The sequence below is a fragment of the Serinus canaria genome, chromosome 5, assembly GCF_022539315.1.
Source record: "Serinus canaria isolate serCan28SL12 chromosome 5, serCan2020, whole genome shotgun sequence".
Taxonomy (NCBI): Eukaryota; Metazoa; Chordata; class Aves; order Passeriformes; family Fringillidae; genus Serinus; species Serinus canaria.
Genome location: NC_066319.1, coordinates 57,973,341 through 57,985,941, shown reverse-complemented (window position 1 = coordinate 57,985,941; position 12,601 = coordinate 57,973,341).

Below are 12,601 nucleotides of genomic sequence, written 5' to 3'. Positions count from 1 at the left end.
TTCTAATGCTTGTTTTGCTTTCTCTACAAAATACAAACACACACTTGCTCAAGGCCAGGCTGGATGGGGCTTGGAGCAACCTGGGCCACTGGAAGGGGCCATGGCAGGGGTGGTCTTGAAGGTCCCTTCCAGCCCAAACTATTCTGGGATTCTGTGACAAAAAAATGGTAGGAAAATTTTTACAAGAGAAAATTGCCTGTTGTGGCTTGATTTGAAAACTGTTGTGGCTGTGTCAAGAGCGTCTTGAACATCATTTGTCTGAACAGTGTCACATCTGAACTGAAATGGGTCCTTTTCTATGCCTGTTAGGTCATGCCGAACACAGACACTGGATTTTCCTGGGAGGTAAGGAGGAGGGTTTCTTATTTTGGTTGCAAGTAAGCAAGAACTGAGAGCTGCTTGCAGCCCTTGCAGTGCTGAGAACTCTTCAAAGCATACAGACGAGTCCTGTATGTACTTAGAAAAAATGTACTTTTAAAATCCTCTGAAAGAATTTTCCATGTACTTTGAGCTCGAGTCCCTCTACTATTTTGTCCAGGCTCCTAAACCCCTGGAGGTTTGCCAGCAGTTGTGGCTGTGTGTGGTGTGCAGGTGACTGAGGGCTGTAACCAACCTGCAGAGACCTCTGCTCCTCTGCCAGGAGCTCCCAGGCTTTTCTCCTTCCAGCTTTTTTTATGATTCCTTCAAACTCCCAGTACCTAAAGAGGAACTTTTTTACAAGGGTGGAGTGAGAGGACCATGGGGAATGGCTTCAAACTGACAGAGGGTTGGGGATGAGGAAGAAATTTCTGACTCTGAGGGTGGTGAGACCCTGGCACAGGGTGCCCAGAGCAGCTGTGGCTGCCCCTGGATCCCTGGAAGTGTCCAAGGCCAGGCTGGATGGGGCTTGGAGCACCCTGGGATGGTGGAAGGTGTCCCTGCCCGTGGCAGGGTGAAAAGAGATGGTCCCTTCCAACCCAAGCCCTTCCATGATTCTGTTATTGCAGTGAATTATTCTCTAGCTGTTCAGCCCTTGCAGGTGGCTGGAGGATGGAACCTGGGAGAAACAGATTTAAATTCCAGCTCTGCATCCACCACAGGTTCCATCCTGGATTTAAGAAATTATCTATCACAACCAAAACTGAACCCTGAGACCATCAGCAAAAAATGCCCTAAAGAGCTTCTTAACTCCTCTGAGAGGTGTTTTTCCTATTTTCTGCAGCTATTGCCTTGATTTGAGGAATTTTCTTTAAAAAAAAAAGAAAGCAAAAGCAGGAAAGGAAAATTACTTTCTGCTGAAGTGAATGCTTCTCTGCAGGCGTCAAAGACTGAGAGAAGGTAACAAAGGGGAGGTAGTGGCCAAAGATTGAATACAGGAGCTTGATAACAACTGGTTTTCTACTTTCTATCTGTAACAAGATGCCACCTGCTACTCTCTGGTTTTTTTCTGTTTGTAAAATACCAGTTAAGAAGAAGGTTGAAAAAGTAGGTGAACAAGCAGCTCTGCTAGAGCAAGAAAAATTTATGCAAAGCTGAAGTAATTACTTACCTAATAATAATAATAATAATAATAATAATAATAATAATAATAATAATAATAATAATAATAATAATATAGACTTGTAGAATAATTTGAGTTGGAAGGAACCCATAAAGATTATCGTACCCCAACTCCTGGAAAAATTATATATTATATTAATTATTCTATTTATTTTATTATATTTATTATATTATTATTCTATTATATTACATTATAATACGTTATCATATTATATTAATTTTATTATATTTATTATATTAGCTATTCAACCCCCTTCCAGACAGTACCCTGACAATCCCTGTCCACATGAGCACACTCCTTTCCATGAGTAATTCAGAGCACACAGTTAATTGAATACTCTGGTGTTGCCACAGCTCCCTCCCAAGGGATGGAAAAGGCTCTTAGTCTAAATCAAAATTAGTCTTTAATACCAGTAAGAACAAACAAAGGAGCCCTTGGAGTTGGATCCATTTGAGGAGGGAGTTGATGTGTCACTCCTGAGCTGGGCTAAGTGTGCTCCAGCCCCATTGACTCTGAGCAGGAGGCTTTGCTGGAGGAGATAATTACATAAAGAAGAGAACCAGCTGCTCTTCAGACCAATTAAGGATGTCCTTGTCCCTCATGTCCCCTCTCCATGCTGGTCTGGGAGTCCTGCAGCTCTCCAGGAATGAACAGCAGTTTCAGGCTCAGCCCTAATGAAGAACTTGCACATCCGTGCCTCCTTCTGCTGGTCAGTGACAGAATTCACCACAAAATTGATTTTTTTCTTTTCTTTTCCAGCCAGTTTTTTCCTCAGGTGACTTGATCCAAAAGCCTTTTGGTGTCCCTAGGTCTGAAGTCTCTCCTGTGGCTGGCACAGGGCTGTGTTTCTTGCAGCAATAAACTGAGCTTGTTAGGGATGAGTGAGCTCGGCTGCCTGAAAATGTAAACAGCCTCAGAAAGTAAATAAATTGGGAAGTGGTTCAAGCCACAAATGGCATTGGAGCCTTTTTCTGCAAATAGCAGAGATTTTTATCTCACTATCTGAAAGTGACATTCAAAGAATTGCTCTCATGGGATTGGAAAAGAAGTTCTTCATTACAGGAAACAGGTCTGGATATGATTAAAAAGCTAAAGTGTTCTCCTTGGGTTTTTTTTGTTTTGTTTTGTTTTATTAAAGAGAAATTGAAAATGTGGTGATCTCAATGAAGCAGAGATTACTCCAGTGGCTCCATTTATAAACTGACAAATGGAATATGGAGCAGACATTTACAGAGGTGCTGCCTTGCACTGGGCTCTATAATCTCAGTATTCTCACTCCCTCCTACTGTGTCAAAACAGGCCAGAAAATACATTTATTGAAATGTCAAACTTCAGTGTTCTGGCTCTGTCCTTGTGGATAGAAAATAACTTTTCTATCTCTCCAACAGGAATTTCGTAGTTCTCTGTCAGATTGTTTTGCAGTTTATTGTGCGTTCTTGGAAAGTCCTTTGGAAGAAGTGCTCTCAGAAAACTCTCAGCATCAAAATCCCAGGAACATTTTGAACCTACAGAAAGAGCCCTTTTTTTTTCCTCACAGATCCTGAGAGGGACTTCTTCTGTTTTTTCCTCACCAGCTGAAGAGTTTAATCCAAGCATGGAAATAAAAATCAAATTCAAGAAAAACAATTTTTAAATGAACTTTTGTCAGCTTCATCCCTCTTCCCCTCCTGCTTGAGCTCTGCAAACTTTTAGTTTCAAGCTGCTCTAACACTCCAAGGATGGATTACTGTGGGTAAGTTTTCCTTGGTAAATAGTTTCCAGGGAGATTTAGATTTCTTTAAGCTGCAAATTTCTGCTCCTTGAAATGCAAAGATCGTTTTCTGGGGTTTCTTTTGGTTGTATCCAGCCCCAAAACTCCTTTCTGTCAGCCTGCATTGGATGCATTGTCAGCTCTGGGCAAACTGGCTCAGGACAGGCTGGGGAAGGAAAAGGGGAAACTGAGGCAGGAGAGGCTGGGTGTGCTGGAATCCTTTGGATTTGTGAATTCTGGAAATCAGAACTGCTGCTTCTTCAGAGGCAAGTGCTGTCATCATGCCTTGGAGTACATGGATTGTCCAAACCTTGTAGAGATGGGAGGGGGTGTCCTTAGGAAATCTGCTCATCCTCCACCCTTTTCTTCTCTCTGTGCAAACAAGAATGGCCTGAGCAAGCATTATCCTGCTTAAACCACCAGATCACATGGCAGGGGAAAGGCACAGAAAAGAGCAAAGCAAGGATTTGGTTTGGGAGTTACCATTTGTCAGCACTGGGTTGTTATAGGAGCCTGATCTCATGGACTTGAGCCAAAGCAGGTTTTGCTGGGGACTTTCTGCAGCCTTGGGGGTTAATCCTTAAAGCTGGTCCTGACACAGGATGGGGGCTCTGACTCCTGTGACTCAGATGAGGCTCGAGGCTTAGACAGCCTCGCTTCACCAAACAGAAACTGAATTTTTCCTTAAAATTAGGACTTGAGGGGGGAATGGTGAACCACAGTAGGTTACAGCTGACAAAGCAGCAATAAAGCAAACCACCTCCTGAAACAGCAGCTACACCAGAAGCTGTCTCAGCTGGGGCAGCTCTCTAAAACCTCTCTGCAACCAGCAATAGCTTTTAATTGGCAGTTCTAAATCCCTGCTGCCCATCACAGCCATCCTGGTTGTCACCCTGCCTTGGGACACTGCTTTCCCTCTCCAGCAGAGAGAGCAGAACGACCCCCTGGCCATGGAACTCTCAGGTTTCTGTGGCTGAAATGGCTCCCAAGGTGTTGGAAAGTCTCTTTTTTCCCAGCCCCATGATGGAAGAAGTTGAGATTCGTCAGTTCTGCTTTTCAAGGTTGTTTATTTTTTCTTATTTATTACATTCTTTCTCTGCCCTGCTGAGATCTGTCCAGCAGGTTGGGTTGTGGCACAGCCCCTGCCCTTGTTGGCTTTTTATACTAAGAACTACCTGTACTTTATTTACAATAATTTTCCAATACCTCTCACTTGTGTTAGACAGTCTGTCTCTACTCTAAACCAATCCAGAAGTGTCACCATCCCAGGAGAAGATGGAGGACAAGAAGAAGGAGAAGAACAGAACAGGCCCAGATTCCTCCATCTTGCCTCTTGAACCCCCATTCTAAATCCCCAAAATTCTCCTTTTTCACCCTGTGACAAATTCACTGCCATTCTACTCAAACTCTTGTGGCTTGTAACTCCTCACACAAAGTTGGGAATTGTTTCCATGGGCTAAAATCCAAGGCACAGGTGTCTTTGACTCTGTGCCAAGGACTCTGAGCCTCTTACCAGGGTCTAAAATCACCCAGGGCAGCCAGAGGAATGTCCTGGGTCCTGAAATGGAATTTCAGCCACAGTCATACCCCCATGTATCCTGGACTTGTCCCACATTTCTGCTGGTTTTGCAGTAAGAATTTCACCCATTTGCCTGCAGGCAGTGAAGGCACTGATGGGGTTGGGATCAGTTTGGCTGTGAACATGTGGCTGGGGGCTTTGACTCCTCCTGGCCTCATCTCCCAGGGCACAAGGGACAGGACAAGAGGAAACAGCCCCAGGTTGTGCCAGGGGAGGTTGGGATTGGATACAGGCGAAAAGTTCTTCACTGAAAAGATTGTCAAGCCCAGGAAAGGGATGGAGTCCCCATCCCTGGAGGGATTTCAAAGCCTCTTGGGGACATGGGTTTGTGGTGGCTTTGGCAGTACTGGGGGAATTGAATGATCTTAGAGGGCTTTTCCAACCTAAATGATTCCATAATGCTCCACACTGTTGCTCTGAGTACATGGCATTCACTCAAAAATCTCAAGATACAGACTCTCCACGAAGGATTAGTCTTTTCAGGAGAAGCCTTGCATCCAGAGCAAGGTGGAGCCACAAAAAGTGGAGTCACTTTTTGCTCCATGTGACCACCTGGGCACCTTTGGAAATCAAAATTTACAGCAAGACTTTTTTCCTTCTGAAAGGTTCTGTAAAGCTTCCAGCTGCTTTTCCAGTCCTCTGGCTCCTCCAGCTGTGCCCCACAGTGCTCTTTATGTGGCTCAACAAGTAACACCAGGCTGCTTCCTGAAGATCTGGAGTAGCTGCATCCCATCTGGATTCTGCTGGGAGCCTGCTCCACCACTGCCTGGGTGATCCCAGGGTGAATTATCTGCAGCAGCAGCAGCAGCAGCTCGGGCGTGCTGATGAGAGCTTTACATAGAAATGAGGCAAGAGAAGGTTGGGATGCACAGGGCTCATCTCTGCAATTGGTTTTTAACAGGAAATATGGGGAGGAAGAAGGGAGGCAAGGCTGGAGTGATGGATGAAGCTGGGCAGAGGGCACAGAACTCACATATTTTATTATTTTTGTATTATCTATACAACATTATATAATATTTTATATATTATTATATAATGTATATAATGTATAGAATATATATAATATATCATGTATAATATAATAACTATAATATATAAAATACTACATATACTATATAATACTATATATGCTATACTATATATAATATATATTATAAACAGTATTTTATATATAGTATAGTAGTACATATATTATAGTATATATATAATATAGTATAACAATATACTTATAATATTATAATATTGTTATCATAATATTATAAGTATATTATAATATATATACTATATTATAATATATTATATACTCTATAATATTGTATAGTATAATACTATAATACTATTATTTAAATAATATATTATATATAATAAAGTATATATAATTTAATATAATATACTATATATTATATTATATAATATATGCCTAATATATAATATATAATATATAATATATAATATATAATATATAATATATAATATATAATATATTTGCTTTTCATACTTGGGGCAAACCAAGCCTGGTGAAACAGATTCTTCCTTGATTTTAACTGCCTCAAAGAGGGTGGGGTAACACAGGTGAGGAGAGAAGGGTTAGGGGAAAGGAGGGATAGGAGGAGAGGGAAGTGCCAGGGATGGGAAATCCGAGGTGTGATGCTCGTGGGCTGTCCCCAGTGCCTCCTGCATTCACAGAGATGGGCACTCTGCGGGGCTGGAGGGGAATTTCACAGATCATTTGGAGCTGCAAAGCATGCCAACAACGTGCTGCCTCTTGCAGAGGGATCAGGAAGGGCTGCTCTGAAAGGGCAGCAGCTGATCCAGCTGGGCAGTTCTGTGTGGCCAGGAGGAGATGCCTGAACAGGTTGAGAGGTGGTGAAAAGAATGAGCTCCTGGTGCAGAATGGGCTACCAGAGCCCACAGAAAGGCAGAAACAGGGTGGAAGAGCAGCCCTGTGTGTGCCCTCCTCTGAGAAGATTGTGTCCCTCAGCAGAAATACACACCTGGGGATGTGTTTCTGCTGGGGTGATGAACTGAGGCCGCTCCCAGCAAGGTTCAGCTAGCACAGGACAAGCTGGGAACAAGGCAGGGAGGTGAGGACCTCGTTATTTTGGCTGTGAGAGCAGCTCAGCCACCACAAGTGTCCCCTTCCAGCTCCCAGCTGAGGCCTGGCAGGGCTGGCTGCCCTCCCTAGGTCTTCCCCCATGGAGCAGCTTCCAGCTGAGTTATAAAATAACCCAGACTGAACCCTGCTCTTGAGTCCATCTCCCCCAGGAACACAATCACCTGCCCTTCAGCCTCTGCCTTTCCAGCCCCCTCTGATTAATTTTTCTTCCTCCAGGTGTGGCAGTGAGGGCTCTCCCAGAGGAAAGCAGAGGGACTTCTCCAGAAGCTGCTCCCAACTTCTGTGCCCACCAAACCCCTGATGCCTTAAGTTTTAGCTTTCATATTTTCCTGATTCTGTACTGCCTTAGTGTGTAACTCTGAACCAAATTGTTAGCAAGTTCTCCTCATAGTTTAGTGAGACAAAACAATCCTTTTCCAGCCCCAGAACCAAGGACACCATTGCAGCTTCAGCCCCAAAAAGTGCAAACAACAGGGAATTGAGGAAAGCAGTTAGGGAGGATGGGACTGCATCACCTGGAGTTGGAACTGGACAATTGACCCCAATATGGAAATGGACCAAAAGTATAAAAGTGTGAAAACTCATGACTTGGGGTCCATCTTGGGTAGAACCATGGTTGGGCTCTTGTACTGCCCAAGGTGAATCCTTTGAAGCCCTTCTAATAAATTTATTTATTCCTTTATTCCTTTAACTCTGCCCAGCCTCTGTCCCAGGTAGCCCCTGCAGGCATCACCCCTGCCATGCATGTGGCCAGGGAAGGATCTCCTGCTCCAGGGGTGCTCAGCAGCATTTTATGGTGCCCTCAGAGAGCTGAGCCTCCCCTGGGATGGTGTAAGCAGGCAGATAAATGTTCTCATTTTTAAGAGCAGTGAATTAATCACATCTCCCAAATCCATCTTGGTAAACAAGCTTAAGCTTTACCTGGGAAACCTGAAATGATAAATACTGCTTTTCCATTTGGAAACTCAGTTGTTTTCTTTCAGTTAAGCTTTCTGTGTCCTTAGAAAGCTTTTGGGGTTATTGTCTGTTTCTGGCCAGGAACTGAGAGGGGAACAAACTGAAAAATTGTGCAAAACCCTTTTTTTCTGGAGGCTGGAGGTGTGGGTTCCATCCCTCTGAGCCACCTCTGTCCACTCTGAGGGACCTCAGGGAGATGGATGCTCAGGGAGATGGATGCCCAGGGATCCCTCAGAGCCTTCACCATGGCCACAGCTTTACCTCATCGGCTTCATCCTGGAATGGAGCCCCAACCCATGAACTTCTCTGACAAAACATTGTTCATTTGCTGTAAAGGATCAAGGGGCTACAATCCATAAACCTTTGGGAAAGGTTTCACTGCAACAGGAGGTGTGGCAGGGTAGGGACCTGCTCAGGGCTGATAAGGTCTCCTCAGGGGATGGGAAGAGACCCCAGGCTGTTCCTTCAGAGCAGGCTCTGCTCTCCCCATCTCCCAGCACATTTAACCCAAGATCTGTGTCTGGGATGAAAGGCTGGGTTTCATGTTAACAGCCTTTAATTGTGTGGGCAATGTGCTGCTCCTCCAGGTGTTGGGTTACTGCCTGTCCTCTGAAAGCAGGGACATTTCCTCAAGGTCAGGGGGTTGGTGTGCATTTATTTGGTCACCAAAGTAACACCTTCCTTCTCCTGGCAGTGGAAAGGTGGTGGTGAGAAAAACCACCAGCAGAAAGCCTGAGCTGATGTTGCTCTCAAACTTGGGGACGGTTGTTTGCTTTGTTTTTCTGCCTGAGGTCTTTCTTTGTCTTTGTTTTTTGGTTTTTTTTAATCATCTTTCTCGGGCTCTTTGAAACGTGCCAAGAGGATGATGAATTGCAGGAAGCATCCAGGCTCGGGGCGTGATTTGCGTGTTAATCAGCGCAATCAGCACCGCTGAATCCTGTTACACCTGGCCCCCAGAGCAGGCAGCAGGGGAGGGATGGAAGGTGATAGCCATGGGGCTGGGGGGGCTGCAGGCAGCCCTGCAGGACAGGGAGCCCCGAGGGGAAAGCTCTGTTTTACACCTGACTCATCACTCTGCTCCATCAGGGATTCTGCTTATGGCTGGCAAAATCTGACACGGAAGGGAGGTGACTTCAGGGAAAACGTTGCCCTAAAAGCATTTCATTATTTCTCTACTGTCTGATGGGAAGTGCTTTGGGACACTAAGCCAAATTTTATGGTGTCCTCACAGATTTTGTGAAACCCTTCTTGCAGAAGAGCCACGCTTTCCAAAGCAGCCCTCTGTGACCATCAGCCACAGAAGGATCACAGGATTGTTTGGGTTGGGAGGTGTAGGAGTGTGCTCCTTGCTGATGGAGTGACAAAACTCTCCTTTGGCCCCTCAGAAAGGAAAAAAGCCCAGAAGTTTCTCTTCTTGATTAGGTGAAAAAGCCACCTCATAGGACCTGGGGGACTTCACCTCAAACTTGAGGACAGCCAATTGGACAGGAGCCAAAAAGCCCCACCTGATCAACTGACTAGCAAAAGAAGTGAACAAAGAAACTAACTGCTTCTGTGAGTGTTTTACCTGGGGCAAGGACCTCCTGCACCTAACTCGGCTTTTCTTTGTTTGTTATTTTGCCTTTTATTAAACCTTTTTGTTTCCAACACTGCAACAGAATCCATCCTGCTGATTTTTAGGTCTCCAAGGGTAGTTGAGCTATCTTGGGTGTGTTAGAGACCCCCAAGAGCTGATTAGACCTTGCTCAAAAAGACTACTGGAACAGTGGAAGGGACATTAAAGATCATCCCATTCCAACCCCTGCCATGGCAGGGACACCTTCCACTATCCCAGGTTGCTCCAAGCCCTGTCCAGCCTGGCCTTAGACACTTCCAGGGATCCAGGGGCAGCCACAGCTTCTCTGGGCACCCTGTGCCAGGGCCTGCCCACCCTCCCAGGAAAGAATTCCCTCCTAATATCCCATCTAACCCTGCCCTATGACAATTTAAAGCCATTTCCCCTTGTCAAATGTTCCCCTCTAACTCTTCTGGGGCCCCTTTAGGTTCTGGAAGATGCTTTAGCCCAGCTAAAGTGGATTCACTCCTGGATTTCTCCTGTCAGCTGGGAGGGGGGAAAACCTCAAGTTTTAAACACCAAAGATTAGGATCTCAGTCAGGGGGTCCTGCCATGGGATGGAAGAAAGGAAGAGTATTGTATTTGCAGGGTGCCCTGATGAAGGGAGGAATGATGGATCTGACTCCATGTTCTCAGAAGGCTAATTTATTATTTTATAATACTATATTATATTAAAGAGTACTAAACTACACTAAAGAATGCAGAAAGGATACTTACAGAAGGCTAAAAAGATAACAATGAAAATTTGAGACTCCTTCCAGAGTCCTGACACAGCTTGGCCCTGACTGGCCAATGAGTGAAAACAACTCCCAGCAGAATGCAATGGAACAATCACCTGTGGGTGAACAATCTCCAACAACATTCCACATGTGAGCACAACACAGGAGATACAAATGAGATAAGAATTGTTTCCCTTTTTCTCTGAGGCTTCTCAGCTTCCCAGGAGAAAAATCCTGGGTGAAGAGATTTTTTTTCCCAGAGAATGTGAATGTGACAGAAGAACACAGAGCAGAGCTGGGAAAATAAGTCAGAGCAGTGACCATGGGCTGCTGAGGCAAAGCTGGCACTGACTCCAGTCCCCAAAACCCCAATTTTTGTCCCATCTGGCTGTGCAAGACTCCAGCACCAGCAGGAGCAGGACTTTAACTCCTCACCACTCTCTTTCTCCAGGAGATGGATGATTTTTGCCTGAAGCGACCCCTGGATATAAATGGGGCTTAGCCAGGCTGGGGGTGTTTCCTTCTCCCAGGAACAAGCGACAGGACAAGAGGAAATCACCTCAAGTTGCATCAGGGGAGGTTTATTAGGAGGATGGTAGGGAAATTGAAATAAAAGTTGCTGCAGAGAGGCCTTCTCTCTCTTTTTTTAATTTTTTTTTCCTTTTTTCCTGCTTTAGCTTCAGCATTTTCTGCCACATTTTTGTGATGATTTCCAGTAATATCTTGCCAGTTCATTGTTACAAATCATCTTTTCAAAAATAGCAGCAGTAACTCATTGTGGCTGAAAAGTGGGGATTTCAATAAGTGAAAACCAGAGAAAAATCCCAAACCAAACCCCTGCTCCTAACTTCAGTGCCTTTCTGTTTATTTGGTTTTTAAGAGTGAGAGATTCTTAGGGAAAAGCAGAATTTTAGAAAAAAAACATTTTGCAAAGACCTACAGACACATTTTGAAAATTAAGAAAGTTAAGAAAAATTAAGAAAATTAAGAAAATTAAGTGTCTTATTTTATCAATCCTACCCCAGGGCAGCAGCCATGGCCTCACAGCCCCTGTGTAGTGCAATGGAGCCAAATGAAGCTTCAGAAGCTTTTTCCTGAGCACTGAAAAAAAAAAAAAAAAATCAGCTCCAGCAGCTCTCAAAGGCATCTTTGTGTGGCAAAAATCTGCATTTTTAGGTCAACTTGGCTAAACTGAAGGAGGTGGTTTGTGTGCTAAGTAGAAGTAATGCCTGGTTTTTAAGCTCAGCCTGAATTTGTGGAAGTCCAAAGCTGTCCTGGGTGGTTTGGGTGCTGTTTGGAGCTGGGGACAAGTGGCCACCAGTGAGAGACAACTGCTTGGTCCTCAGTGTTTAATTAGAAATGTGTATCTGCAAGGGGTGGCTGCAAAACTGCTCCTTTTTGTCCCTCTTTTCTAACAGAACAGTGGTTATTCAGTATTTTAATCCAGTGAAATGGATAATTTTGGGTGTTAAATCACAGCTGCATGGACCAGCAGTTAATGCCAGGGTGGGTATCAGCTGTGAGACAGGAGGAATTTGGGGAAATCAGGGAAATTTGGGGCTGGATCAGGAACACAGCAGGGTTTCCTCTGCCCCATCCCCGAGGGGGAGCATCAGCATTGATGGGAGTGAACAAAAGTAAGGAGCAAAAGGTGGGAGCAGCTCTAGGCAGGTGGGGGATGCCCAGATTTACAGCTCCCCTGGACTGGCACAGAGATCTCCTGTGGGGACACTTTGTAAAGGCTCATGCCACAGAATCCCAGAATGGTTTGGCTTGGAAGGGACCTTAAAATCATCTTTAATTCCAATTCCACAGGCAGGGACACCTCCCACCAAACCAGGTTGCTCCAAGCCCCATCCAACCTGGCCAGAAAGGGAATTTAGGGGGAGAGAAAGGGGGAGGGGGAAATTAACTGAGCCAAGATAGAAGGGGAAGAAAGCAAGGCTTGGTTTTGCCAGCAGGAAAAATGATTTCTCCCATGTTCCTCTCCTCTGGAATGATGAAATGAGGCTCTCAAAGGCTGAGAAAAGAGGGAATTACAGCTAGGACCAATCAAATATTGGGCCAAAGGACTTGCAGCTGTCTCAGTGGGGGTCAGGTTGGATATTAGGAAAAGTTCTTCCCCCAGAGGGTGCTGGGCACTGCCCAGGCTGCCCAGGGAATGGGCACAGCCCCGAGGCTGCCAGAGCTCCAGGAGTGTTTGGACAATGCTACCTGGCACAGGGTGGGGATTGCTGGGGGGTCTGTGCAGGGCCAGGAGTTAAATTTGATGATGTTTGAGAGTCCCTTCCAGGCCAGGATGTTGTAGGAGTCTGTGGGACAAGT